A 26,820-nucleotide genomic window follows, 5' to 3' on the forward strand; every position below is an offset into this window, starting at 1 on the left:
GCAATGCTCTCTTTTACTAGTGCATTTTCCAAATGGAATGATCATGTACGCTTACCTGTTTAGCAGAACCGTTCCTGCATTTGTTGATTTCTATTCTAATTTATGAGTTCAATTTCATTTTCAGATGCGACGACTACCAAGACTACACTTAGAAAGGGCAAATGGCTAGAGAGAATCACCAAGTCGCTTGGCAGCAAGGTGCCTATCCAAATTGCCGAAGGGATGAAGCATCCAGAGAAGCCTCTGCAGGCAGCAAAGCTTGCTTTTGAGTGTGGACTCGTTGCAAGAAGTCATCTGCCGGTTCTTCCTCACTTCAAGCTATACAAAAAAATGCTAGTCTATTGGAGAACTACATTGGGAAAGTTGTTGTAAGCTACTTGTTTCGTAGTTAATGTGCTATCTATTTTCTGTTACACCTATGCATGAACCAATATTGTTCCTACCTTGTTTGCTGTCTTGGTAGGCAAATTTGGAGATGAACACGGACTCGGAGACCATCAAGACTGCGTGCAAATATATTCTGCAGAAAAATTCATAGAACAGACACCATCAGATCAAGAAGAAGTATTTTGATACCGTAGCCGCAAACAAAGTCAGCATCAAGTCTCCAGTGCCGGATCTGAAAGATGGTGAATGGCAAGCTCTAGTGGAGATGTGGTCTACCCCAAGACACAAGGTTTGTCTCTGCTTCGTTTGCTGCTTTATGTTCTGCACATGATATGCTAGTGCTATATCATGCTAACAGTATTCTTTTTTGTAGGAAACCTGTGTGTCGAACAAGATGAATCGAGAAAAAGTCGTGTACAATCAGAGAACTGGTTCCAGGCACTACACAACACACATTTTTGCCACTGTGAGAACTTTTATTTAGAGACCTTACCGTTTGATCCTCATTGAATAACATTTGAATAACATTTTGATATTTGTTGAAAAATATTTCAGAAAGAAGAGCACGATTGACTTGTTTAAGGCCACCCACAATAGCAAGAAGCACGGGTTTTCGGAGCCAGTCAAGACTGCTATAGTAAGTCACTCTATGCTTTGTCCAGCCAGTTCAAACATTTGTTGTTGTTTGATTCACAGCTAGCTTTGATGCTGCTTGATGCTTTGATGCTTTGATACTATTTGATTTGGAGCCAGTCAAGAACGCACACTATGTTCCATGCTTTGATGTTGTTTGATAGTTCAACAAAGATATCAGAACTTGTTGTAGCTATTTGTTGCATTTTTATGATATGATGAAATTTGATCTGGATAATATTGTTTGATGATCGGCTCACTCGAAAAGTCATCTTATATAGAACCACCATTCTAGGCTTAATGAAGCGATCATATTGTTCCAATTGCATGTCTCCAAGTCACATAAGTTACTAGTCAAATAATGTTGTCAAGTTACTAGATTTTGTGTGTTGGTTTGGTTACTTCAAATAATACATTTGTGTGCTGGTTTGGTTTCTCTTGCTTTTTTTGGTTTGCAAAATGTGAAATAGATCTGCCACTAATGCCTATCATTTTCCTCCATGTGCTAGCTTGAGATGGAAAAAATGAAGGACGCGCTGGTACTAGAAGGTGAAGAGCCAAAGTCTGCTGCTGAAATTGTTGAAGAAGTGCTCAAGACTGAAGTCAAGCAAAGCACATTCCTCAGGAATGTTGGGCTCCAATCATCTAGGAACAACTCCGGCAAAGCAACTGCTGCTGTGGCTGCTCATGTTCGTGATCTTGAGCAGAAGCTGGAGAGGTCGGAGCTTCAAGCTGAAGTGATGCAAGAAGAATTGGCGGCAATCAAGATGAAGGCGGAAGAAGCTGAAGCTGCACGCGACAAGGAACTTGAGCTGCTGCGCAAGAAGCCTCAAGAGCAGGATGAGAAGTTAGCTCACTTGATGGCTCTCTTTGGAGCTAAAGCAGTTTGATTGCTTTGAAGTTTGTCTTTGAACATGTCATAGTAGGTCTTGAACTTATGTCGTAGTAGGTCGTGAATTTATGCAGTTTGTTGCATTTTGCACTTGGCAAGTGAACCTGGGAGTACTTATCAACCTAGGAGCACTTGTTGTTGAACAAGTGATGGTTGTGAAGTTATGCCATTTTGGAAGCTATGAAGTTATGAACCAGTGAAGTTATGCATTTTCTGAATTATTTGAGTTTTGTTTGGATCATAGAATATTATTTGGATTAATTGGGCTCTAAACTTAGTTGGACTGTAAAAAGGCCGAGGCCCAAACAAGAATTAGACTAAAAAGGCTTGGGCCTAAAAAAAGAGTTGACTGTAAAAAAATAGTTTGTAAAAGGCTGCATCCCAGAAAATAAAAGGCCAAGGACCAAACTAGAACTAGACTAAAAAGGCTGTGGCCCAAAACAAGAGTGGACAATAAAAAAAGTTCCCAAAAAAGGCTCCATCCCAGAAAATAAAAGGAAAAGTATTGGGCTAGGCCCACACAGATAAGAAAAATAAAGAGAAAAAACATTGGGCTGAATTATTGGGCTTGGCCCATGTAGACGGCTGAAATGGACCAAGCTGGTTCTATTTTGCAACCTTTTCATTTGGTCATAGTTCTGCCACGTCAGCTTGCCACGGTGGATCTGACGTGGTGTAGGCAGATTGCTAGTGAACAAAATAATTCGTCGTTGAATTTACGACCTTTTTTGTCATAAACGTCTACGACCATTCCAGAAGAAAGGTCGTTAATTTTAGTTTACGATAGTCAGCTTTTGACAATCAGTTTTTGGTCACAAGAAGGTCACAAATGGAAAACAATGACCATTCAGTGACCAATAGTGATGGTCACAAGTTGACGTATTTCTTGTAGTGAAATTTATGAAGAGACTCATGATAGCTTCTTGAATAAAAAGCATGATTGCAAAGATGTTATTACAAATTATGTTAATGTCAATTGTGTTAATATTATGCAAAACCCTAAGCTTGGGGATGCTAGTTTTGCTATGTCTACTACTTATTGCAATGATCATGATTGGGGTAATACTTCTTATGATCTTGAAAATTTATTTAAGCCCCATGATGAATATGAGATTGATAATAGTGTTTGCAATAATATTGAAAGTGGGTTTGGAAGAGTGTCAACTTTAGATCCCACATACTTGGAGAATGTTCAATCTTATGATATTTTTGATAAAAGTGGGTTTGGAGAGGTCATGACTTTAGTTAATGTTAATCCCATTATCTTGGAAGAGTGCCAACTTCGCATGCATGTGGATCGTGTTGATAGCTATATTGTTGATTTGCTTATGATCCTACATGTAATTAATATGAGAGAGGAAAATATGGTTCTAGAAATTTTTATGTTACTAAATTACCTCTATTCATGTTGAGATTGCTATCGTCTCTTTCTTCTTCCTTGTATATGCTAGTTTTTGCTTGCCTTGATAATTTGTTTACTTATAAAATTCGTATGCATAGGAAGTATGTTAGACTTAAATGTGTTTGTCACGTGATTTATGATGCTCTCTTTGTGTTCAAATTATTATCTTTCTTGTGAGCATCAATAAAATATTGTGCCTAGCTAAGGGCGTTAAACGATAGCGCTTGCTGGGAGGGAACCCAATTTTATTTTTGTTCTTTGCTTTTTGCTCATGTTTAGTAATAAATAGTTCATCTAGCCTCTGGTTAGATGTAGTTTTATATTTTAATTAGTGTTTGTGCCAAGTAGAACCTTTAGGATAGCTTACGATGATAGTTGTGTTGATCCTGCTGAAAATCAGAAACTTTTGCGTTTACTAAATTAGTTTTGAAACTTCCCAGAAACGTGCTTTTGATCTGATTCGTTTTTCTCTGGATTGGTACACAAATTTCTCAGGTTTTCCTAATTTGGATGAATTTTTGGAGTTACAGAAGTATTCAAGAGTTACAGATTACTATAGATTGTTCTATTTTTGACATATTCTGTTTTTCGCGTGTTGTTTGCTTATTTTGATGAATCTATGGATAGTATTGGGGGGTATGAACCATGGAGAAGTTGGAATACAGCAGATATTACATCAATATTTATTTTCTTATACTAACGGAGCTCATGAGATTTTCTGTCGAGTTTTGTGTTGTGAAGTTTTCAAGTTTTGGGTGAGGATTTGATGGACTATGGAATCAGGAGTGGCAAGAGCCTAAGCATGGGGATGCCCAAGGCACCACAAGGTAATATTAAAGTACAAACAAAAGCCTAAGCTTGGGGATGCCCCGGAAGGCATCCCCTCTTTCGTCTTCGTCTATCGGTAACTTTACTTGAGGCTATATTTTTATTCACCACATGATATGTGTTTTGCTTGGAGCGTCTTGTATGATTTGAGTCTTTGCTTTTTAGTTTACCATAATCATCCTTGCTCTACACAACTTTTGGGAGAGACAGGCATGAATCGTGATTTCTTAGAATACTCTATGTGCTTCACTTATATCTTTTAAGCTAGGCAATATCGCTCTAGTGCATCACTTATATCTTTTTAGAGCATGGTGGTGGCTTTATTTTATAGAAATTGTTGAACTCTCATGCTTCACTTATATCATTTTGAGAGTCTTTTAGAACAACATGGTAATTTGCTTAATTAGGTTATAAAACTAGTCCTAATATGATGGGCATCCAAAATCGATACAATAAAAACTTTCATATAAAGTGCATTGAATACTAGGAGAAGTTTGATTCTTTATGATTGTTTTGACATATGAAGATGGTGATATTAGAGTCATGCTAGTGGAGTAATTGTGAATTTGAGAGATACTTTTGTTAAAGTTTGTGATTCTCGTAGCATGCACGTATGGTGAATCGTTATGTGATGAAGTTGGAGAATGATTTATTTATTTATTGTCTTCCTTATGAGTGGAGGTCGGGATCGCGCGATGGTTAACTCCTACCAACCCTTCCCCTAGGAGCATGCAGTAGTACTTTGTTTTGATGACTTGTAGATTTTTGCAATAAGTATGTGAGTTCTTTATCACTAATGTTGAGTCCATGGATTATACACACTCTAACCCTTCCACCATTGCCGGTCTCTCTTGTGCCGCGCAACTTTCGCCGGTACCATACACCTAGTTTTCTCTTTGGCTAGCGACAACAACCCTAGCTTTAGGTTTAGGTCGTCGGTGGTGAGGGGGGTCGCCAGATCCCGTGCATGCAGATTGTTTTAGCTTTAGGTTTTAGAGCTCTGGTAGCTTAGGTTTTTGGATCATCCAACGTCTTGGCAGCGACGGCTCTTGAGTATATTGTGTATGTGTATATTTGTGTGTAGGGCCCACCTCCTGTTTCCTTTGTATAGTTGAGGTTGTGGCCCACCTCTGTACTTATATATACGTGTATGGTGCACCGATCAATACATCGAGATTGCACAGCCCATAACTTGTCCTTCTACATGGTATCTATAGCAGCACGATCCTAAACCCTAAAGCCGCCACCGCCGCCGCGCCTCCACGCGCCGCCGCTGCCGCCGCTACTCCCCACCACCACCACCAGCCGCCGCCGCCGCCACCATCCTCCCGGTCGCTGTCGCCGCCGCCTCTCTCCACCACCTCGCTCGCTGCTGCCACCTCTTCTTTCCGAGGCCGCCGTTGCCGCTTGCTCCCGCTTCCGCCCACGCTCCCGCACCCTCCCCTCCCACCCGCACTGCAACCCGCACCCTCCCCTCCCAACCACGCCGCAACCCGCACCACCCCGTCTCCCTCCGCCCGCGCCGAGTCCCAAACCCTAACCCTCGCCATGAGCTCCTCCTTGTCCACCGTCTCAAACCCGTTCACCGGTCCCGATGTCACTCTCGTTCGTGACCTCAACATCCATGAGCGTGTTCCGGTCAAGCTTGATCACACCACCGCGTCCTACTCCGCTTGGAAGCGGTATTTTTCTCTTGTGTTCCGTGAGTACCTCCTGCACGGCCACGTGGACGGCACCGTGGACTCGGCACTCATGATCAACGACGAGGAGTGGATGATCCTCGACGTCACCATCATCCGATGGTTATACCTCACCATCTCCAGCGACCTCTTCCACACCGTGGTGGACAACGAGGACGACGCCTATGCGGTCTGGACCAAGCTCAACGAACTCTTCACCGACAACCGGCTGCAGCGCAAGGTCCTGCTCTACGGTGAGTTTTACGGGTGCCAGCAACTTGACTCATCCATCGATGATTTTTGCATGCGCCTCAAGAAGCTCGCAGATGAGCTCCGTGATCTCGGGGAAAAGATCGGCGACGAGCTCCTCATCAGCACCCTCTCCGGCGGCCTCAACGAGGATTTCGGGAACGCCGCCTCTAATCTCACCCTCATCCCGGAGCCCACATTCGCTAAGGTGGTCGCGTACCTCAAGTTGGAGGAGCGCCGGATGCGGGTGGCGCGGACTCGCGTGACCCACACCACCCTCGTCGCCGGCACCCGCGAGGGTTCCGCCCCACCACTGCCACGCCCGACGCTGCCACAGCCGGCGGCGCCCGCCTTCCCGCCGGGCTTCCCGCCCGTCCCGGCTGCCCCCTTCCCTCCGCCCCACCTGACGGCCAATGGGGGGGTCGTCATGGCGGCTGTCGTGGTGGCCGCAAGCAGGGGGCGCAGGCGCTCAGGGAGGAGCACCCCGCCCACTGCAGCAGGCTTCTCAGTCGGCCCCGTGGTACGCCGGCCAGAACCCATGGACCGGCGTTGTACACGCCTACTCCATGCCGGTTCCTCGGGCCCCTGCACCGGGCATTCTCGGCACCCGGCCACAGCCACACCAGGCATACTACGCCGCGCCACAGCCCTACGCGGCGCCCTACGGTCAGCAGCCGCCGCTGATACGTCTCCAACGTATCTATAATTTTTGATTGCTCCATGCCACTTTATCTACTGTTTTGGACTATATTGGGCTTTATTTTCCACTTTTATATTATTTTTGGGACTAACCTATTAACCGGAGGACCAGCCTAGAATTGCTGTTTTTTGCCTGTTTCAGTGTTTGGAAGAAACGGAATATCAAACGGAGTCCAAACGGAATGAAACCTTCGGGAACGTGATTTTCTCACCGAGCGTGGTCCAGGAGACTTGGACCCTACTCCAAGAAGTGCCAGAGGCGGTCACGAGGGTGGAGGGCGCCCCCCCTACCTCGTGGGCCCCCTGTTGCTCCACCGACGTACTCCTTCCTCCTATATATACCTACGTACCCCCAACAGATCAGAGGGGGAGCCAAAAACCTAATTCCACCGCTGCAACTTTCTGTATCCACGAGATCCCATCTTGGGGCCTGTTCCGGAGCTCCGCCGGAGGGGGCATCCACCACGGAGGGCTTCTACATCAACACCATAGCCCCTCCGATGAAGTGTGAGTAGTTTACTTCAGACCTTCGGGTCCATAGCTAGTAGCTAGATGGCTTCTTCTCTCTTTTTGGATCTCAATACAATGTTCTCCCCCTCTCTTGTGGAGATCTATTCGATGTAATCTTCTTTTTGCGGTGTGTTTGTTGAGACCGATGAATTGTGGGTTTATGATCCAGTATTATCTATGGAAAATATCTGAATCTTCTCTGAATTCTTTTATGTATAATTGAGTTATCTTTGCATTTCTCTTTGAATTATCCTTTTTGGTTTGGCCAACTAGATTGGTAGTTCTTGCAATGGGAGAAGTGCTTAGCTTTGGGTTCAATCTTGCGATTGTTGGGGAACGTTGCAGAAAATAAAAAATTTCCTACGGTTTCACCAAGATCCATCTTTGAGTTCATCTAAGCAACGAGTGAAAGGAGAGATGCATCTACATATCACTTTGTAGATCGCGAGCGGAAGCGTTCAAAAGAACGGGGTTGAGGTAGTCGTTCTCGTCGTGATCCTATCACCGGAGATCCTAGCGCCGAACGGACGGCACCTCCGCGTTCAACACACGTATGGTCAGCGTGACGTCTCCTCTGTCTTGATCCAGCAAGGGGGAAGGAGAGGTTGATGATGATCCAGCAGCACGACGGCGTGGTGGTGGATGCAGCAAAACTCCGGCAGGGCTTCGCCAAGCTGCTGCGGGAGGAGGACGAGGTGTAGCAGGGGGAGGGAGGCACCAATACTTGGGCGCGGCTTCCCTCCCCCTTGCCCTCCTTTATATAGGCCCCCAGGGGGGCGCCGACCCTGGGAGATGCAATCTCCCAAGGGGGCGGCGGCCAGGGGGGGTGGAGTGCCCCCAAGGCAAGTGGTGCGCCCCCCCCCCCCACCTAGGGTTTCCAACCCTAGGCGCAGGGGGGGGCAAGGGGAGCGCACCAGCCCACTAGGGGCTGGTTCCCGTCCCACTTCAGCCCATGGGGCCCTCCGGGATAGGTGGCCCCACCTGGTGGACCCCCGAGACCCTTCCGGTGGTCCCGGTACAATACCGGGTGACCCCGAAACTTTCCCGATGGCCGAAATAGCACTTCCTATATAGTTTTATTTACCTCCGGACCATTCCGGAACTCCTCGTGACGTCCGGGATCTCATCCGGGACTCCGAACAACATTCGGTTTGCTGCATACTCATATTCATACAACCCTAGCGTCACCGAACCTTAAGTGTGTAGACCCTACGGGTTCGGGAGACATGCAGACATGACAGAGACAGCTCTCCAGTCAATAACCAGCAGCGGGATCTGGATACCCATGTTGGCTCCCACATACTCCTCCATGATCTCATCGGATGAACCACGATGTCGAGGGTTCAAGCAACCCCGTATATTATTCCCTTTGTCAGACGGTATGTTACTTGCCCGAGACTCGATCGTCGGTATCCCAATACCTCGTTTAGTCTCGTTACCGGCAAGTCACTTTACTCATACCGTAATGCATGATCCCGTGACCAGACACTTGGTCACTTTGAGCTCATTATGATAATGCACTACCGAGTGGGCCCAGTGATACCTCTCCGTAACACGGAGTGACAAATCCCAGTCTCGATCCGTGTCAACCCAACAGACACTTTCAGAGATACCTGTAGTGCACCTTTATAGTCACCCAGTTACGTTGTGACGTTTGGTACACCCAAACCACTCCTACGGTATCCGGGAGTTACACGATCTCATGGTCTAAGGAAGAGATACTTGACATTGGAAAAGCTCTAGCAAAACGAACTACATGATCTTGTGCTATGCTTAGGAATGGGTCTTGTCCATCACATCATTCTCCTAATGATGTGATCCCGTTGTCAACGACATCTAATGTCCATAGTCAGGAAACCGTGACTATCTGTTGACCAACGAGCTAGTCAACTAGAGGCTTACTAGGGACGTATTGTGGTCTATGTATTCACACATGTATTATGATTTTCGGATAATACAATTATAGCATGAATAAAAGACAATTATCATGAACAAGGAAATATAATAATAATCCTTTTATTATTGCCTCTAGGGCATATTTCCAACAGTCTCCCACTTGCACTAGAGTCAATAATCTAGTTACATTGTGATGAATCGAACACCCACAGAGTTCTGGTGTTGATCATGTTTTGCTCGCGAGAGAGGTTTAGTCAACGGATCTGCGACATTCAGATCCGTATGTACTTTGCAAATATCTATGTCTCCATCTTGAACATTTTCACGAGTTGAAGCGACGCTTGATGTGCCTGGTCTTCTTGTGAAACCTGGGCTCCTTGGCAAGGGCAATAGCTCCAGTGTTGTCACAGAAGAGTTTGATCGGCCCCGACGCATTGGGTATGACTCCTAGGTCGGTGATGAACTCCTTCACCCAAATTGCTTCATGCACTGCCTCCGAGGCTGCCATGTACTCCGATTCACATGTAGATCCCGCCATGATGCTCTGCTTGCAGCTGCACCAGCTTACTGCTCCACCATTCAACATATACACGTATCCGGTTTGTGACTTAGAGTCATCCAGATATGTGTCGAAGCTAGCATTGACGTAACCCTTTACGACGAGCTCTTCGTCACCTCCATAAACGAGAAACATGTCATTTGTCCTTTTTAGGTACTTCAGGATATTCTTGACCGCTGTCCAGTGTTCCTTGCCGGGATTACTTTGGTACCTTCCTACCAAACTTACGGCAAGGTTTACATCAGGTCTGGTACACAGCATGGCATACATAATAGATCCTATGGCTGAGGCATAGGCGATGATGCTCATCTCTTCTTTATCTTTTGCCGTGGTCGGGCATTGAGCCGAGCTCAATCTCACACCTTGCAGTACAGGCAAGAACCCTTTCTTGGACTAATCCATTTTGAACTTCTTCAAAATCTTATCAAGGTATGTGCTTTGTGAAAGACCTATGAGCCGTCTCGATCTATCCCTATAGATCTTGATGCCTAATATGTAAGCAGCTTCTCCAAGGTTCTTCATTGAAAAACACTTATTCAAGTAGGCCTTAATGCTGTCCAAGAATTCTATATCATTTCCCATCAAAAGTATGTCATCTACATATAATATGAGAAATGCTACAGAGCTCCCACTCACTTTCTTGTAAACGCAGGCTTCTCCATAAGTCTGCATAAACCCAAACGCTTTGATCATCTCATCAAAGCGAATGTTCCAACTCCGAGATGCTTGCACCAGCCCATAAAGGGATCGCTGGAGCTTGCATACTTTGTTAGCATTCTTAGGATCGACAAAACCCTCCGGCTGCATCATATACAGTTCTTCCTTAAGATGCCCGTTAAGGAATGCCGTTTTGACGTCCATCTGCCATATCTCATAATCATAGTATGCGGCAATTGCTAACATGATTTGGACGGACTTCAGCTTTGCTATGGGAGAGAAAGTCTCATCGTAGTCAACCCCTTGAACTTGTCGATAACCCTTAGCGACAAGTCGAGCTTTATAGATGGTAATATTACCATCCGCGTCCGTCTTCTTCTTAAAGATCCATTTGTTTTCTATCGCTCGCCGATCATCGGGCAAGTCTGTCAAAGTCCATACTTTGCTTTCATACATGGATTCTATCTCGGATTGCATGGCTTCTAGCCATTTGTTGGAATCTGGGCCCGCCATCGCTTCTTCATAGTTCGAAGGTTCACCGTTGTCTAACAACATGATTTCCAGGACAGGGTTGCCATACCACTCTGGTGTGGAACGTGTCCTTGTGGACCTACGAAGTTCAGTAGTAACTTGATCAGAAGTACCTTGATCATCATCATTAATTTCCTCTCTAGTCGGTGTAGGCACAACATGAACGTTTTCCTGAGCTGCACTACTTTCCGGTTCAAGAGGTAGTACTTCATAGAGTTCTACTTTCCTCCCACTTACTCCTTTCGAGAGAAACTCTTTTTCCAGAAAGGATCCGTTCTTGGCAACAAAGATCTTGCCCTCGGATCTTAAGTAGAAGGTATACCCAATGGTTTCCTTAGGGTATCCTAAGAAGACGCATTTTTCCAACTTGGGTTCGAGCTTTTCAGGTTGAAGTTTCTTGACATAAGCATCGCATCCCCAAACTTTTAGAAACGACAGCTTAGGTTTCTTCCCAAACCATAATTAATATGGTGTCGTCTCAACGCATTTAGACGGTACCCTATTTAAAGTGAATGTAGCTGTCTCTAGGGCGTATCCCCAAAATGATAGCGGTAAATCGGTAAGAGACATCATAGATCGCACCATATCCAATAGAGTGCGATTACGACGTTCGGACACACCGTTACGCTGTGGTGTTCCAGGCGGCGTGAGTTGTGAAACGATTCCACATTTTCTTAAGTGTGTACCAAATTCGTGACTTAAATATTCTCCTCCACGATCCGATCGTAAGAATTTTATCTTTTGGTCACGTTGATTCTCTACTTCATTCTGAAATTCCTTGAACTTTTCAAAGGTCTCAGACTTGTGTTTCATCAAGTAGACATACCCATATCTACTCAAGTCATTAGTGAGAGTGAGAACATAACGATATCCTCCGCGAGCCTCAACGCTCATTGGACCACACACATCAGTATGTATGATTTCCAATAAGTTGGTTGCTCGCTCCATTGTTCCGGAGAACGGGGTCTTGGTCATTTTGCCCATGAGGCATGGTTTGCATGTGTCAAATGATTCATAATGTAGAGACTCTAAAAGTCCATCAGCATGGAGCTTCTTCATGCGCTTGACACCAATGTGACCAAGGCGGCAGTGCCACAAGTATGTGGGACTATCGTTATCAACTTTACATCTTTTGGTATTCACACTATGAATATGTGTAACATTACGTTCGAGATTCATTAAGAATAAACCATTGACCATCGGGGCATGACCATAAAACATATCTCTCATATAAATAGAACAACCATTATTTTCGGATTTAAATGAGTAGCCATCTCGTATCAAACGAGATCCAGATACAATGTTCATGCCCAAACTTGGCACTAAATAACAATTATTGAGGTTTAAAACTAATCCCGTAGGTAAATGTAGAGGTAGCGTGCCGACGGCGATCACATCGACCTTGGAACCATTCCCGACGCGTATCGTCACCTCGTCCTTCACCAGTCTTCGCTTATTCCGCAGCTCCTGCTGTGAGTTACAAATGTGAGCAATGGCACCGGTAGCAAATACCCAGGATTTACTACGAGTACTGGTAAGGTACACATCAATTACATGTATATCAAATATACCTTTAGTGTTGCCGACCTTCTTATTCGCTAAGTATTTGGGGCAGTTCCGCTTCCAGTGACCCTTCCCATTGCAATAAAGGCACTCAGTCTCAGGCTTGGGTCCATTCTTTGACTTCTTCCCGGCAACTGGCTTACCGGACGCGGCAACATCTTTGCCATCCTTCTTGAAGTTCTTCTTACCCTTGCCCTTCTTGAACTTAGTGGTCTTATTGACCATCAACACTTGATGTTCTTTCTTGATTTCAACCTCTGCTGACTTCAGCATTGAGAATACTTCAGGAATGGTCTTCACCATCCCCTGCATATTGTAGTTCAACACAAAGCTCTTGTAGCTCGGTGGGAGCGACTGAAGGATTCTGTCAATGACCGCCTCGTCCGGGAGGTTGATCTCCAGCTGGGACAGGCGGTTGTGCAACCCAGACATTTTGAGTATGTGCTCACTGACAGAACTGTTTTCCTCCATCTTACAACTATAGAACTTGTCGGAGACTTCATATCTCTCGACCCGGGCATGAGCTTGGAAAACCATGTTCAGCTCCTCGAACATCTCATATGCTCCGTGCTTCTCAAAACGCTTTTGGAGCCCCGGTTCTAAGCTGTAAAGCATGCCACACTGAACGAGGGAGTAATCATCAGCACGTGATTGCCAAGTGTTCATAACGTCTTGGTTCTCTGGGATGGGTGCTTCACCTAGCGGTGCATCTAGGACATAATCTTTCTTGGCTGCTATGAGGATAATCCTCAGGTTCAGGACCCAGTCTGAATAGTTGCTGCCATCATCTTTCAGCTTGGTTTTCTCTAGGAATGCGTTGAAGTTCATGTTGACATGAGCATTGGCCATTTGATCTACAAGACATATTTTGCAAAAAAATTAGACTAAGTTCATGATAATTGAGTTCATCTAATCAAATTATTTAATGAACTCCCACTCAGATTAGACATCCCTCTAGTCATCTAAGTGTTACACGATCCGAGTCGACTAGGCCGTGTCCGATCATCATGTGAGACGGACTAGTCATCATCGGTGAACATCTCCATGTTGATCGTATCTTCTATACGACTCATGTTCGACCTTTCGGTCTCTGTGTTCCGAGGCCATGTCTGTACATGCTAGGCTCATCAAGTTAACCCTAAGTGTTCTGCATGTGTAAATATGTCTTACACCCGTTGTATGTGAACGTAAGGATCTATCACACCCGATCATCACGTGGTGCTTCGAAACGACGAACTTTAGCAACGGTGCACAGTTAGGGGGAACACTTTGTCGGGGAAACTGATCCACGAACACCTATGGGGCCGGCGGACCGGGCCCCTTTCGGTTCGGCGGGGGGCGGAGATCGCACGAAGAGCAGATCGAGGCGAAGCACACGAGCAGTTTACCCAGCTTCGGAGCTCTTCGGAGAGATAACACTCCTACTGCTGCTTGTCTGGTTCTATTATGTTCTTGCTCGCGAGAGCTAAGTGTTTTCTGGTTCCCGAATGACTCGAACCCCTCCACTACGTTGCGCATGGGCCTCCTTTTATATGCTCAAGGGGTCACCGACAGGTGGCAACACAGAGAAGGGTACAAATGTAAAAAGTGGGGTGGTTGGTACAGTTACTTGTACAGTGCACCCTACCTAACCCTGACGGCAGGGGACAAGGGCATTAAATGCCCGTCTGGGTCGCCCAAACAGTGCAGAAAAGGACCGTTAGGGGCGCCATCGTTCGCCATGATGGCGATCTTGTCAGCTTCGCATGCCGCTGCGCACCGCTGGCTGCACAGCCTCCCGCCACGCGCGCCTGGAGAGGCCCCCAGAGCGACACGTTGGTGGATGCGCTGGAGCGTGGGCACAGAGTGGCCGCCTGCCGCGACAAGCGCCTTGCCGCTGCTGTTATCTTGTCGGGTCCGGAAGCTTGTCGCTCACCGGGCCTCGAGGTACCTTGGTCGGTCTTCCCGGCAAGCTCCTCTTGCCGGGGCCTTGTTGCCTTGCCAGAGCGTGTGGCGCGTCACGGCAAGTTCCTTGGCGTGCCTTGGTTGGCCTTCCCGGCAAGCTCCTCTTGCCGGGGCCTTGTCTCCTGAGCTTAAATACTTTGTTCTTGAATGGCTCCAAGGGAACCATGGAGGATCTTGGCGTTCGCCTGGCAAGCCTTGCCGCGGGGTGCTGCAACTGCCCGTGCACAAGTTCGGGGTACTAGGGTACCCCTATTCTAGTACACCAACAGGAGCCCCCGGGCCTGGGCCAGACACAGTGCCAAGCGCTGTTGGGCCAGGCCCAAGACAGGGCACGGGCACACGCGGACTGGGCCACGCCGAATCTCGCTCCGTATCCACCGCGCTCTCCCCTAAGGGCACGCGTTGAATGCGGCGTCGTGGGAGAGATCGTGGGTGGTTCTTTATTCGGAAGGGCGAAACGTCCGCCCCGTCCCTCTTTATAAGGAGAGGAAACAGGGGTAGTTCGTTCCCCCCCGCTGGTTGCTTCTACTCCATCTTCACGAACCTCCGCCGCTCCCCTCCTTCTTCTCAAAGCCGAGAGAGCAGCGCTCCGCCCCCCATTACCACCAGCATCACCAACACCGTCGACCTCCCCCACCACCTCCGCCATGGCTCCGAAAGCCGACAAGGGAAAGGGCGTGAAGTCGGCCGAGGCGCAGCGGCTCGCGGCGCTGCGGAAGGAGCGGGCGATCTTCTCCCCCCAGCTCGGCGTGAAGGAGCTGAGGGAGTACATGTACCTCTTTTGGGCGACGGAGACGCGGGCGCATCCGCGCACGAGGGTACTCCCGGCCGCTGCTTCAGAACTGGCTCCAAACGGGTACCCATTCTTCGCGCTGTTCTTCTATTGCGGGCTCAGCCCGCCCTTCTCGGAGTTCTTCTGCAATATCATGAACACCTACGGCTTCCGCCTCCTTGATTTCACCCCCAATGCCGTTCTGACCATGGCAGTTTTCGCACATTTGTGCGAAAACTTTGTCGGAGTCCACCCCAATGTTGCCCTTTTCCGCCACTTCTTCATACCTCGGGTAGAGAGAGGAGAGCCGCTTGCCGGAGGGATCGCCTGGATCTCGAGAGTCGGCAAGAAGGAGGCATACTTGGAGGGTGAGCTCCGCAGCAAGTGGGAGGAGTGGAGAGCGGAGTGGTGTTGGATCGTCGAGGAGAATCCGCAGCCCTTCACCGCCGTGCGCCAAACTCCAATAGTGCGCGGCAATGACTGGAGCAACGTGGCCCCGGAAGACGAGAGGCTGAAGATCGCCATTACTAGGATCCTTCGCCTCAGGCTTGCCGGGCTCACTGTAGGCGCTGTAGGCGCAGATTTCCTCCGCCGCCGCATTGCCCCCTTGGAGGAGAGGGGGAGGCCCGCCTAGGAATTCAAGAACTCGGCGGACATCATGAGGTTGCGGCCGGGCCTCAACTACAACTTCACCGTCTTGGAGCTGGATGCAATGCTCCTGGAGTTGTTCAAACGCGACCCCCAGCACCCATTCACGCTGCCGAGGGGCATCGTTCCATTGTGCAACAATTCTTCGCTTGACCAGATCCGCGCCATGATGTCGTTGTGCGATTCACACGGAATCGTTCCAACTTGGCAAGAGCCTGCGGATGACGTCATGCAAGCGTTCTTCGACAACTTGGAAGAAGTGCCGATCCATGCTGACGAGCAGAAGAGCCTCACCCGTGACACCACCGACGAGGAGCTGCAGCGCATCGCCACTAGGGCGGAAGAGGTTGCGGCCGCAGCTACCGCGGGCGTGTTCGGGTTCACTATGGAGGAGGCGGAGGCGGCAGAGGCGGCAAACCTCGCCGAGCGCGCGGAGTTCATTGGCGAGGAAGAGCCTGCCGGCTCTGAAGCTGAGCCGAGCGAGGCCGCCGAGGAAGAGCCCGAGCCTTCAGAAAGCTTGCCGCAGGCGGAGCCCCCGGCCCCGCCAAGAAGGCGTCTTCGCAGGGGCACGGACGTAGCGGGGCGGCAGCCGGGTCAACAGCCGCCGAGCCACGCGACACGCTCTACCGCGGCAAGCAATGTTGCCACGGGAGCGCCCCACGCAGCAGCGGCAACTGGAGCGGGATCTTCCCGGGCCACCGCCACCGCCCCCGCCAAGCGGGCAAGGGATCCTACTCCTCCGCCTCGCCGCACCGGAGGGGAGCCGAACTTCGATCTTTCCGCGCTCAGCTCCGACGAGGAGGAAGAAGAGTAAGTTTCTTTGGTGCTCTTGTAGTTCTTCAATCTTGCTGTTTTTATCTTATATCTGACTTGCTTCAATCTGGACTCCTTTCTTTTCAGGACGCTGGCCCAGAGAGCGGTGAAGAGGGCCAAGGCCGCGGTGATTGTCATCGAAGATGACCCCACCGTGTCAGCAGGGCTGGGTCCGAGACCACCTTGACGGACCCGGCAATCACTCCTCAAAGCAGCCCCCAGCGCAGCCCCCAGCGTAAGTTCATAGTTAGCTTTCTGCTGTTGGGCGCGCATGAGTGCTTTTTCCTTTGTTGATATCTTGCTTGTTAATTTGTGTAGGAGCATATCAGCCACATCAGGAGCGCCCGGAAGCTGGTCCCGAAGTGCCATCTGCTTCGACTACGCCGCCAAGGGAGGGGTTCCCGGTAAGGGAGCGCTCTCCGGCAAGGGAGAACTCTCCGGCAAGGGGCAGCACCGTCGATCCTGCGGCGGCCGGGACCGCAACTGCCGATCTTGGCACAGGTAATTCACTTGTCCAAAAAATTTCCCTTGGGTTCTTCTTCTTTTGATTGTCTTCTCTTAGATTTTTGATTGATTTTTCTCCCTTCTTCGTTCTTCAGACCCATCTGCGGCTGAGCTAATGGAGACAGAGGGCGCCGGCGAGGAAGGGACCGGTGCTGATGAGGCCGCCGACGAGGAGGCCGCCAAGGCTGCCGCCGCAGAAGCCGGCGAGGGGTCGGGCAATCGCACTGATGACCCTGAGGCCGCAGGAGCGCCAGGCGCTGCACCGACCGCTGATCCCTCTGCCGCTTCTGCGGAGCCGGGCTCCGAGGAGCCCCAGCCCGGCGCCTACTTGAAGGCCGGCAACGGTATCTTCATCAAGCTACCCTGGGCGTCGAGCTCCAGGGCGCCGGTCGAGGGGGAAACTTTCGATGAGGAGGTGCTCGCCTCCGCCGGACTGTCGTTGGTCGACGCGCCCAGCAGCAGCAGTGGCGAGCCTGAGGAGGAGGAGCTGCTGCGGAAGCTGCTGTCACTCTACCGCGCACGGCAAGCCAAGCTGGCTTCCCGAGAAGCGCTTGTCGCGAAGGCGGGAGTTGACATGGAGAAGCGCGCGGAGGAGCTCCGGGGCCACAATCAAGAAGCTCTCCGGTCCCTGGCACAGGAGCGGGAGCGACTCGACGAGGAGCGCACGGCCTTCCTTCTCGAGAAGGCCGAAGCTGAGGAGGAAAAAAGGCTGGCCGCCGAGAAGCAGTCCGTGCGAGAAGGCGAATTGGTGCAGCGGAAGGCCAACCTCGACAGCTACGAGGAGGAGCTCGCCGAGCGCGAGCAAGCACTTGGCGGGGCGCTCAGGGAAGCAAAGGACGCTGCCGCAATCGCAAAGGCCGCCAAGAAAGAGCTGGAGGAGAAGGTGGCGCAGCTGGAGGCCAACATCGAGAAGAGCGGCGAGGAGCTTGCCGCGCTCAAGTGTGAGCGTGAGAAGGATGGTGCCGCCCACGGTGAGCTGCAAGGTCTTCTCGCTGAGAGGGGCAAGGAACTCAGCGCCGCCAAGGATTCCAATGCAGACCTGGAGTTGAAGCTGGCCACGCTGACGCAGACGCTGGAGGCCGCCAAGGAGCGGGAGAAGACCTTGTCGGAGAAGGTCAAAGCTGACAAGGCGCTGCTGGAGAGCATCGCAGTTACCCAGAACTCGTTCAGAGATACTGTGGAGCACTGGACCGAGGGTCTGGTGAATATTGCCGCAGTCATCAACGAGGAGCTGGCGCAGCTGGGGATGGAGGACTTTGGGTATCCCTCCGACGAGAATCTCCAACCCAGCGCCAAGCTCAGCCTGTTCTTCAAGGGCGTGGCGACGGCACTCCAGCGGCTCCGGGAAAGGATCCCAAAGCAGCTGGCCGACGAGTCGCGCAAAATCTGCGTCGGGGTTCTCCAGAAGGTGCTGATGAAGGTGGCCTTCCGCAAGCCAGGCCTCAGCTTCACCAACGTCCTCAAGTCCTTGCCGCCAGACGCCGACCGGGACGCACTCAAGGCCCTTGTCGCATCCATTGTGGACAAGGTGAGTGAGATCAAGAGGGTTGAGGGCGACCGCGTGGACTAGGCCGCCCATTTCTTCTTTTCCCTTGTCGCTGCTAATCATGTTATGAAAACAGTCTGTTAGAGCTGCGACAAGTTATCTTGTAATATAACTTTATTTCTGTTCTCAATTGCTATGTTATTTCCTCTACTAGATTCCTTCCTTTGTATGTTTTTACCCTACGCTTCTAGGGAACTTGTCGGCGCAGGCACCCGAGCCGCGAGCTCTGGGTGCGGAACGTGAGCAGCCTGCTGGCGGCGCTGCTTCCGACAAGAAACCTTGTCGCGACTAGATGAAGCACACTTAAATTGTTGAGCAGACTCGAAACAAAGTAAGGGTGCAACTAGCCACGAGTTGGTTCCTCCGTGCACAGGTTTTCCATACAAAGCAGGGTCATTCGAGGAAGATAACTCAAAAATTTAAAAAGTGATTGCTCAAACTTTGGCAACTTAGCTTTTCTGTCGTTTGCTTCCCGGCAAGGCAAAACTTTGCTTGAACGACGCCTGGTCCATACCACAATCTTCTCCTTCCCCCCCGCCAAACTTGTGTGCGAGGGAACCTTCTTTTCCTTTGTTGAAAAGAAGAAAGAAGAGAAAATAATAATATGGAACCCTTCGGCTCGTTATTGCTTACCGGATGTAGGTGCTGCACAAAGTGTCAGATAACACATGCAAGAAAGAAACTAATGCATGAAATGGACAAGTTGTGCGGAGCACATGGGGTTCTATTTATGCACGGGATCTGCGCCCGGCTTTGTACAAAGGATTACATGCAACAGCGGCAAGACTTGTACAAAAGGTGGTTGCCGGAACGGGGTTCCGGCAACCGCGCCCTATGGGAAAAACTTACGAAGATGTGCTATGTTCCAGGAGTTGCTCACTGGAATGCCATCTTCGGTCTCAAGGCGGACAGCGCCGGGCCTTGTGACTCGTCTCACCCGATAAGGGCCTTCCCACTTCGGCGTCAACTTGTTGGAATTCTTGGCGGACTGAACGCGCCGAAGAACAAGGTCGCCTTCCTCGAAGCTTCTAGCCTTAACTTTGCGGCTATGGTAGCGGCGCAAAGCTTGCTGGTATCGAGCAGCTCGTACAGCAGCCTGAAGACGATCTTCCTCAAGGAGCAGCGCGTCGTCTTGTCGCGGCTGTTCTTGCTCAAGCTCATCATAAGCGAGCACTCGAGGCGATCCCTATACGAGTTCCGTGGGGAGAACTGCCTCTGCTCCATAGACTAGAGCAAAAGGTGTCTGGCCAGTGGCTCGATTTGGCGTCGTTCTGATCGACCAAAGAACCACCGGCAGCTCCTCGATCCAGTTTCTTCCGCACTTGCGCAACTTGTTGAAAGTTCTGGTCTTGAGCCCACGCAGCACTTCAGCATTTGCCCTCTCTGCTTGACCGTTGCTTCTCGGATGAGCAACAGAAGCGAAGCAGACCTTGGCGCCAAGGTCTTGGACGTACTGCATGAAGGTGCAGCTCGTGAATTGCGTGCCGTTGTCGGTGATGATCCTGTTAGGGATCCCGAAACGGCAAACAATTGACCTGAAGAACTTGACTACTGACTGTGCTGTCACCTTCCTCACTGCCTGCACTTCCGGTCACTTTGTGAACTTGTCGATTGCGACGTACAAGTACTCAAAGCCCCCGACGGCTCGGGGGAAAGGGCCGAGGATATCGAGCCCCCAGACCGAAAATGGCCAGGATAAAGGGATCGTCTGGAGAGCTTGAGCTGGCTGGTGTATCTGTTTGGAGTGGAACTGGCACGCTTCACACTTGGTTACTTGTGCAGTTGCATCCTGGAGGGCTGTCGGCCAAAAGAAACCTTGCCGGAAAGCTTTGCCGGCAAGTGCTCTTGCGCCAATGTGGTGGCCACATATGCCTCCATGTATCTCTGCCAACAGCTTTTGTCCATCTTCCCGGCAAATACACTTCAATTTCACATCGTTGAGTCTTCTTCTGTACAGTATGCTATCGAAAAACTGGTACATACTTGACTGCCGGGCTACTTTTTCCGCTTCTTCTTGCTCTTCGGGAAGTTCTCCTGTCTGAAGGAAATGGACAATCTGCTGTGCCCATGCTGGAGCTTGTGGCTCGACAACAAGGACTAAAGGCACATCTGCTGCTGGGGGAACATCCGCTTCTACGGCAAGGACTTGCGGCCCTGCCGGAGCTTGATGTTCCCCGGCAAGTTTGCCGGAGCAAAACTTGTCGGGAGCGTCTGCTTCAACGGAACAAACCATAAGGCTTGCCGGAGCAGACTGCCCCTCAGCATCCTTGGTGTTGATCTTGGGGACTTTCTTGGCGGCGGCTTCGGGGAGCTCTGCCGGAAAGTAGTCACCAGAAACCAACTTCCTCTTCTTGCTTTGTCCAGTTGATGGTGTTACGGATGGTTGAGTCAACTTGAGCACAAAGATCCCTGGTTCCACAGGTAACTTTAGTGTGGCGCACTTTGACAGGCCATCAGCAATGACATTCTGAGCTCTTGGGATATGCTCCATCTGTAGGCCGTCAAAGTGCTCTTCTAGCTTCCTCACTTCATCAACATATGCTTCCATCAATGGACTCTGGTAGTTCTTGTTCACTTGGCGGACGACAAGCTGTGAGTCACCCCTGACAATGAGCTTCTTGATCCCAAGGTCTGCTGCGATTCTGAGACCGGCAAGCAATCCTTCATACTCTGCAGTATTGTTGGTTGCTTGCTCCTTGGGAAAGTGCATCTGGACTACGTACTTGAGGTGCTCTCCGGTGGGCGCGACAAGCAGCACGCCCGCACCGGCGCCTGGTAGTGAGAAAGCACCATCAAAGTACATCAGCCACTCTCTGCTTGCCTCTTTGACGGGGATGCTCGTCTCTGGAATTTCTTCATCTGGGGTTGGCGTCCATTCTGCTATGAACTCTGCCAATACTCTGCTTTGGATAGTTGAAGTTCTCTCAAACTTGAGGCCAAAGCTTGACAGTTCCAGCGCCCACTCGACAATCCTGCCTGTTGCTTCTGGATTTTGCAGTATCCTCTTCAGCGGAAAGCGAGTGACGACTGTGATCTCATGTGCTTGGAAGTAATGGCGCAGCTTTCTCGAGGCCATGAGGAGGCCGAAAAGCAACTTCTGCACACCAGAGTACCTTGATCTAGCCCCCTGTAGAAGGGAACTGACAAAGTAAACTGGACGCTGCACCATTCTCTTCTGCATCTTATCATGCTCCTGCGCAGATCCATCTTTGTCGGGACCAGAGCTTGTCGGCGAAGCCCCCTGCTTGTTGCTGGATGTATCTGCCGTGGTTGCTGGCTCATCATCTGCCTCCCTCTCCGCCACTAACGCAGCACTAACCACTTGATTGGTTGCCGCTATATACAGCAGCAACTTCTCTTGCGGCTTAGGTGCACAAGTGTTGGAGTGGAGGACAGGTATCTCTTCAAGTCCTGCAGCGCAGCCTCCGCCTCTGGAGTCCATTTTATTGGACCTGCCTTTTTCAAAATTTTGAAAAATGGCAGGGCGCGCTCAGCAGATCTAGAGATAAACCTGCTGAGAGCAGCCACGCAACCGGCAAGCCTTCGTACATCCTTGATGCGCTTTGGTGCTTCGATCTGCTCAATGGCCTTGATCTTGTCGGGATTGGCTTCAATTCCCCGCTGAGACACGAAGAACCCGAGAAGCTTGCCGGAAGGGACTCCAAACACGCACTTCTCGGGGTTAAGCTTCAGGTTGATCTTGCGCAGATTTGCAAATGTCTCGTCTAAATCTTGAATCAGGGTCGCCTTGTTCTTGCTTTTGACCACTATGTCATCCATGTAGGCTTCCACATTTTTGTGCATCCGCGGCTCAAAAGCGTGGTGGACTACCCTTGCGAATGTTGAACCAGCATTCTTCAAACCGAAAGGCATCCGTACGAAGCAGTACGTGCCACACAGGGTGATAAATGCGGTTTTCTCTTCATCCTCTTCTGCCATGAAGATCTGATGGTATCCTGAGTATGCATCAAGAAATGAAAGCAAATCACATCCGGCTGTGGAGTCAACAATCTGGTCAATGCGCGGCAAGGGAAATGTGTCTTTGGGACAAGCTTTATTAACATCAGTGAAGTCAATACAAAGCCTCCATTTCTCGTTAGCCTTGCGCACGACAACAGGATTGGCCAACCACGTGGGATGGAGCACTCCTCTGACAAGGCCTACTGCTTCCAACTTCTTGATTTCTTCTGCGATGAATTCTTGGCGCTCCACTGCCTGTTTCCTGACTTTCTGCTTGACGGGCCGCGCATGAGGACAAACGGCAAGGTGGTGCTCAATTACTTTCCTGGGAACACCGGGGATATCAGACGGTTGCCACGCAAACACGTCGACATTCGCCCGTAGGAAAGCAACGAGCGCGCTTTCCTATTTGGGGTCAAGAGTGGCGCTGATGGTGAAGGTACCACCAGTGCCGTCCTCCTTGGCGGACACCTTCTTGGTCTCAGGTGGAGCTGCCATTGCCTTCTTACACTTGCCGGTGGAGCTCGATGGTGCGCCCTCGACGGTAGCCCAGCACTCCGAGGAGGTGCGCTTGCCGGAGTGGGCATCAGAGTTCTTGCCGGACTTGATCTTCTTCTTCCCCCCGGGAGCTTCAGCGGCAAGTGTCTTGCGTTCTGCTACGGCTGCTGCTTCCCGGTAGATCTTGTCGGCACAGATAAGAGCATCCTTCTTGTCGCCAGGGACAGAGATGACACTTATCGGGCCTGGCATTTTCAGTACGTTGTACGCATAGTGAGAGGCTGCCATGAACTTGGTGAGTGCCGGACGGCCAAGGATTCCATTGTAAGGTAATGGAAAGTCAGCAACATCAAATGTGACCCTCTCAGTCCTGAAGTTCAGCTTGCTGCCAAATGTTACCGGCAACGTGATCTTTCCCTTCGGCTTGCTCCTTCCCGGGTTGATTCCTTGAAATGTACCGGTCTCTTCGAGCTCGCTGTCAGGGATCTGAAGTTTCTGGAGCACCGCGGAGGAGATCAGGTTCAAGCCGGCCCCGCCGTCAACTAGCATCTTAGTGACCTTGAGGTTGCGGATTGTTGGTGAAACCAACATCGGCAAGCACCCGACCGCAGTTATGCGATCAGGGTGGTCCTCAATATCAAAGATGATAGGCGTGCTGGACCATTTCAGAGGCTTGCGTGACTCGACGGGTGGTTCTACTGCATTAACTTCCCGCACCCACTACTTGAGCTGGCGGTGCGAGATATGCAGAGAAGCACCACCGTCAACGCACAGGACCTCTGTGGCTTTCTGGAACTCCTGCTCATCAGTCTCCTCATCATCCATGTCTTCATCGTCGTCGTCATCTTCAACCTTGTCGCGGCCGCGAGGGGTTCTGTCTCCTTGCCGCTGCTTGGCCTTGCCGCGGTGTCCTCCTCGGCCGGGACGTTTCTTGCCGGATCCCCCAGTACCCTCCTGGGCCTTCTCCTTGTTGCGCCGCTCGTATTCAGCTTTCTGTTGCTCAACAAGCTGCTCGACTTTCCTGCAGCTTTGGAGATCATGGCCCTTGGTGCGGTGGATCTTGCAATACTGCTTGTTGGTGCCGTCCTGCTTGTCGGCGACCGCCACCTCCGCAGCAACCTCCTTGCCGGAGTCACCAGCTTTGACTTTGTTAGCGCCACCACCGTTGTCGGACTGCTCAACAACTAGCACCTCTTTGCCTTTCCTCTTCCTGTTGTTCCGCCGCCGGTTTTTCCTTGCCGGGGCAGCATCTTCACTGTCAGATCCTCCCGCTCCTACATTCTCTCCGGGGAGTCTCCTCCCTTCCTCAGCACGTGCACACTTGTCAGCCAGTGCATATAACTTACTGACGTCCCTGATCTTGCACATCGCCATTTCCTCCCGCATCCTACGGTTTCGCACATTCTGATGGAACGCGCTGATCACCGCGGCAGGGTGGACGTCTGGGATGTTGTGCTGCACACTGCTGAATCTCTGAATGTACTTGCGCAGGGGCTCTCCTTCCTTCTGGGCGAGCAGATGAAGATCACTCTCCTGGCCATGAGGCTTGTGTCCGCCTGTGAAGGCGCCGACAAACTGATGGCACAGATCAGCCCAAGAGGATATGGAGTTGTCCGGCAAGTGCATGAGCCAGGATTTGACGTTGGGCTTGAGCACTAGCGGGAAGTAGTTGGCAAGGATCTTGTCATCCCGTCCCCCGGCAGCCTGCACCGCAATGGTGTAGATGCTGAGGAACTCCGACGGATGCGTCTTGCCGTCGTACTTCTCCGGTACGTCTGGCTTGAAGTTCTTCGTGCTGGGCCACTGGACTTGCCGCAGCTCACGAGTGAACGCAGGGCAACCTACCGCGTACGGTAGATCGCCTGGTTCCCCTGGCGCATGCATGTCAACAGAGGGCCCAGCGCGCTTGTCGGATTGACGTCGCGCTTCTCTTCGGCGCTCGATGCGAGTTCGAGCGTCTTCTTGTTGTCGATCATGAAGAACTTGGCGCTGATCGCGACGAGCTCGTGGATCCGACGATGCAGTGGAGTCGCTGTCGAGGTGGATCCGGCGAGTCGGCGATCTTGGCCTTCGGGGTGGTGATTGCATGGTAGTTGCACCTCCACCCATTTCATCGCCACCGGCTCGCGCCCGGCAACCCTGCCGCGGCGGCGACGCGCTCGGCCGCCGTGGAGTGTCGCCGTTGGCATAGCCAATGAGACTCTGAATGGTGGCCCTCCATTCGTCAATCTTGTCCGACGCCGGAGGATAATCTAGGAGCAGTTGAGCTCGCGCCAAAGCTTCTGCTGGAGTGGTGGGTGGCAGTGGCGGACGGCGCGAGGAGCGGGACGTGCTCGGACTTCTAACTATGTTAGAAGGAGCAGTATCCCGTCCAGGCGACCGTGCCCCGCTCGTGCCAGCATGCTGGCGTGCATGCTGGTCTTGAGCGCCCCAAGATCCACCAGCTTGGTCTTGGCCTATCATGCGTATGGCACTGCGAGTGTCATGACGTTGTTGGTCTTGCGCCTCCTGAGAGTGGCGCGGAACATGTACAGTCGCCGAGGTTTGTGCAGCCTTGTCCTTGGACCTGGCAGCATCATAAGCTTCCTCGTTGACGTCCATTCTTCCGCCGGCGTCCATTTCACCACCCGTTTGCTCCAACTACGACGGAAGTGACGTGGACGGAGCGGCTGCCGCCGAAGTCTTCTTCTTCGGTGGCATGTCGATGAAGAGAATGAAGATCTAGCTCGTGTGAACGCCGGATCAGGTTCGCACAATCTCGACGCCCCCTACCTGGCGCGCCAAAGATGTCGGGGAAACTGATCCACGAACACCTATGGGGCCGGCGGACCGGGCCCCTTTCGGTTCGGCGGGGGGCGAAGATCGCACGAAGAGCAGATCGAGGCGAAGCACACGAGCAGTTTACCCAGCTTCGGAGCTCTCCAGAGAGATAACACTCCTACTGCTGCTTGTCTGGTTCTATTATGTTCTTGCTCGCGAGAGCTAAGTGTTTTCTGGTTCCCAAATGACTCGAACCCCTCCACTACGTTGCGCATGGGCCTCCTTTTATATGCTCAAGGGGTCACCGACAAGTGGCAACGCAGAGAAGGGTACAAATGTAAAAAGTGGGGTGGTTGGTACAGTTACTTGTACAGTGCACCCTACCTAACCCTGACGGCAGGGGACAAGGGCATTAAATGCCCGTCTGGGTCGCCCAAACAGTGCAGAAAAGGACCGTTAGGGGCGCCACCGTTCGCCATGATGGCGATCTTGTCAGCTTCGCATGCCACTGCGCACCGCTGGCTGCACAGCCTCCCGCCACGCGCGCCTAGAGAGGCCCCCAGAGCGACACGTTGGTGGATGCGCTGGAGCGTGGGCATAGAGTGGCCGCCTGCCGCGACAAGCGCCTTGCCACTGCTGTTATCTTGTCGGGTCCGGAAGCTTGTCGCTCACCGGGCCTCGAGGTACCTTGGTCGGTCTTCCCGGCAAGCTCCTCTTGTCGGGGCCTTGTTGCCTTGCCGGAGCGCGTGGCGCGTCGCGGCAAGTTCCTTGGCGTGCCTTGGTTGGCCTTCCCGGCAAGCTCCTCTTGCCGGGGCCTTGTCTCCTGAGCTTAAATACTTTGTTCTTGAATGGCTCCAAGGGAACCATGGAGGATCTTGGCGTTCGCCTGG

General features: G+C 51.1%; 1 pseudogene; it reads left to right on the top strand.

Moving 5' to 3' along the window:
* The first annotated feature begins 5,690 nt into the window (after window positions 1-5,690).
* The window catches only part of LOC119339625, a 64,100-nt pseudogene continuing 42,970 nt past the window's right edge, over window positions 5,691-26,820 (top strand).

The sequence above is a fragment of the Triticum dicoccoides genome, chromosome 7B (genome assembly GCF_002162155.2).
Source record: "Triticum dicoccoides isolate Atlit2015 ecotype Zavitan chromosome 7B, WEW_v2.0, whole genome shotgun sequence".
In the NCBI taxonomy this organism is placed as follows: domain Eukaryota; kingdom Viridiplantae; phylum Streptophyta; class Magnoliopsida; order Poales; family Poaceae; genus Triticum; species Triticum dicoccoides.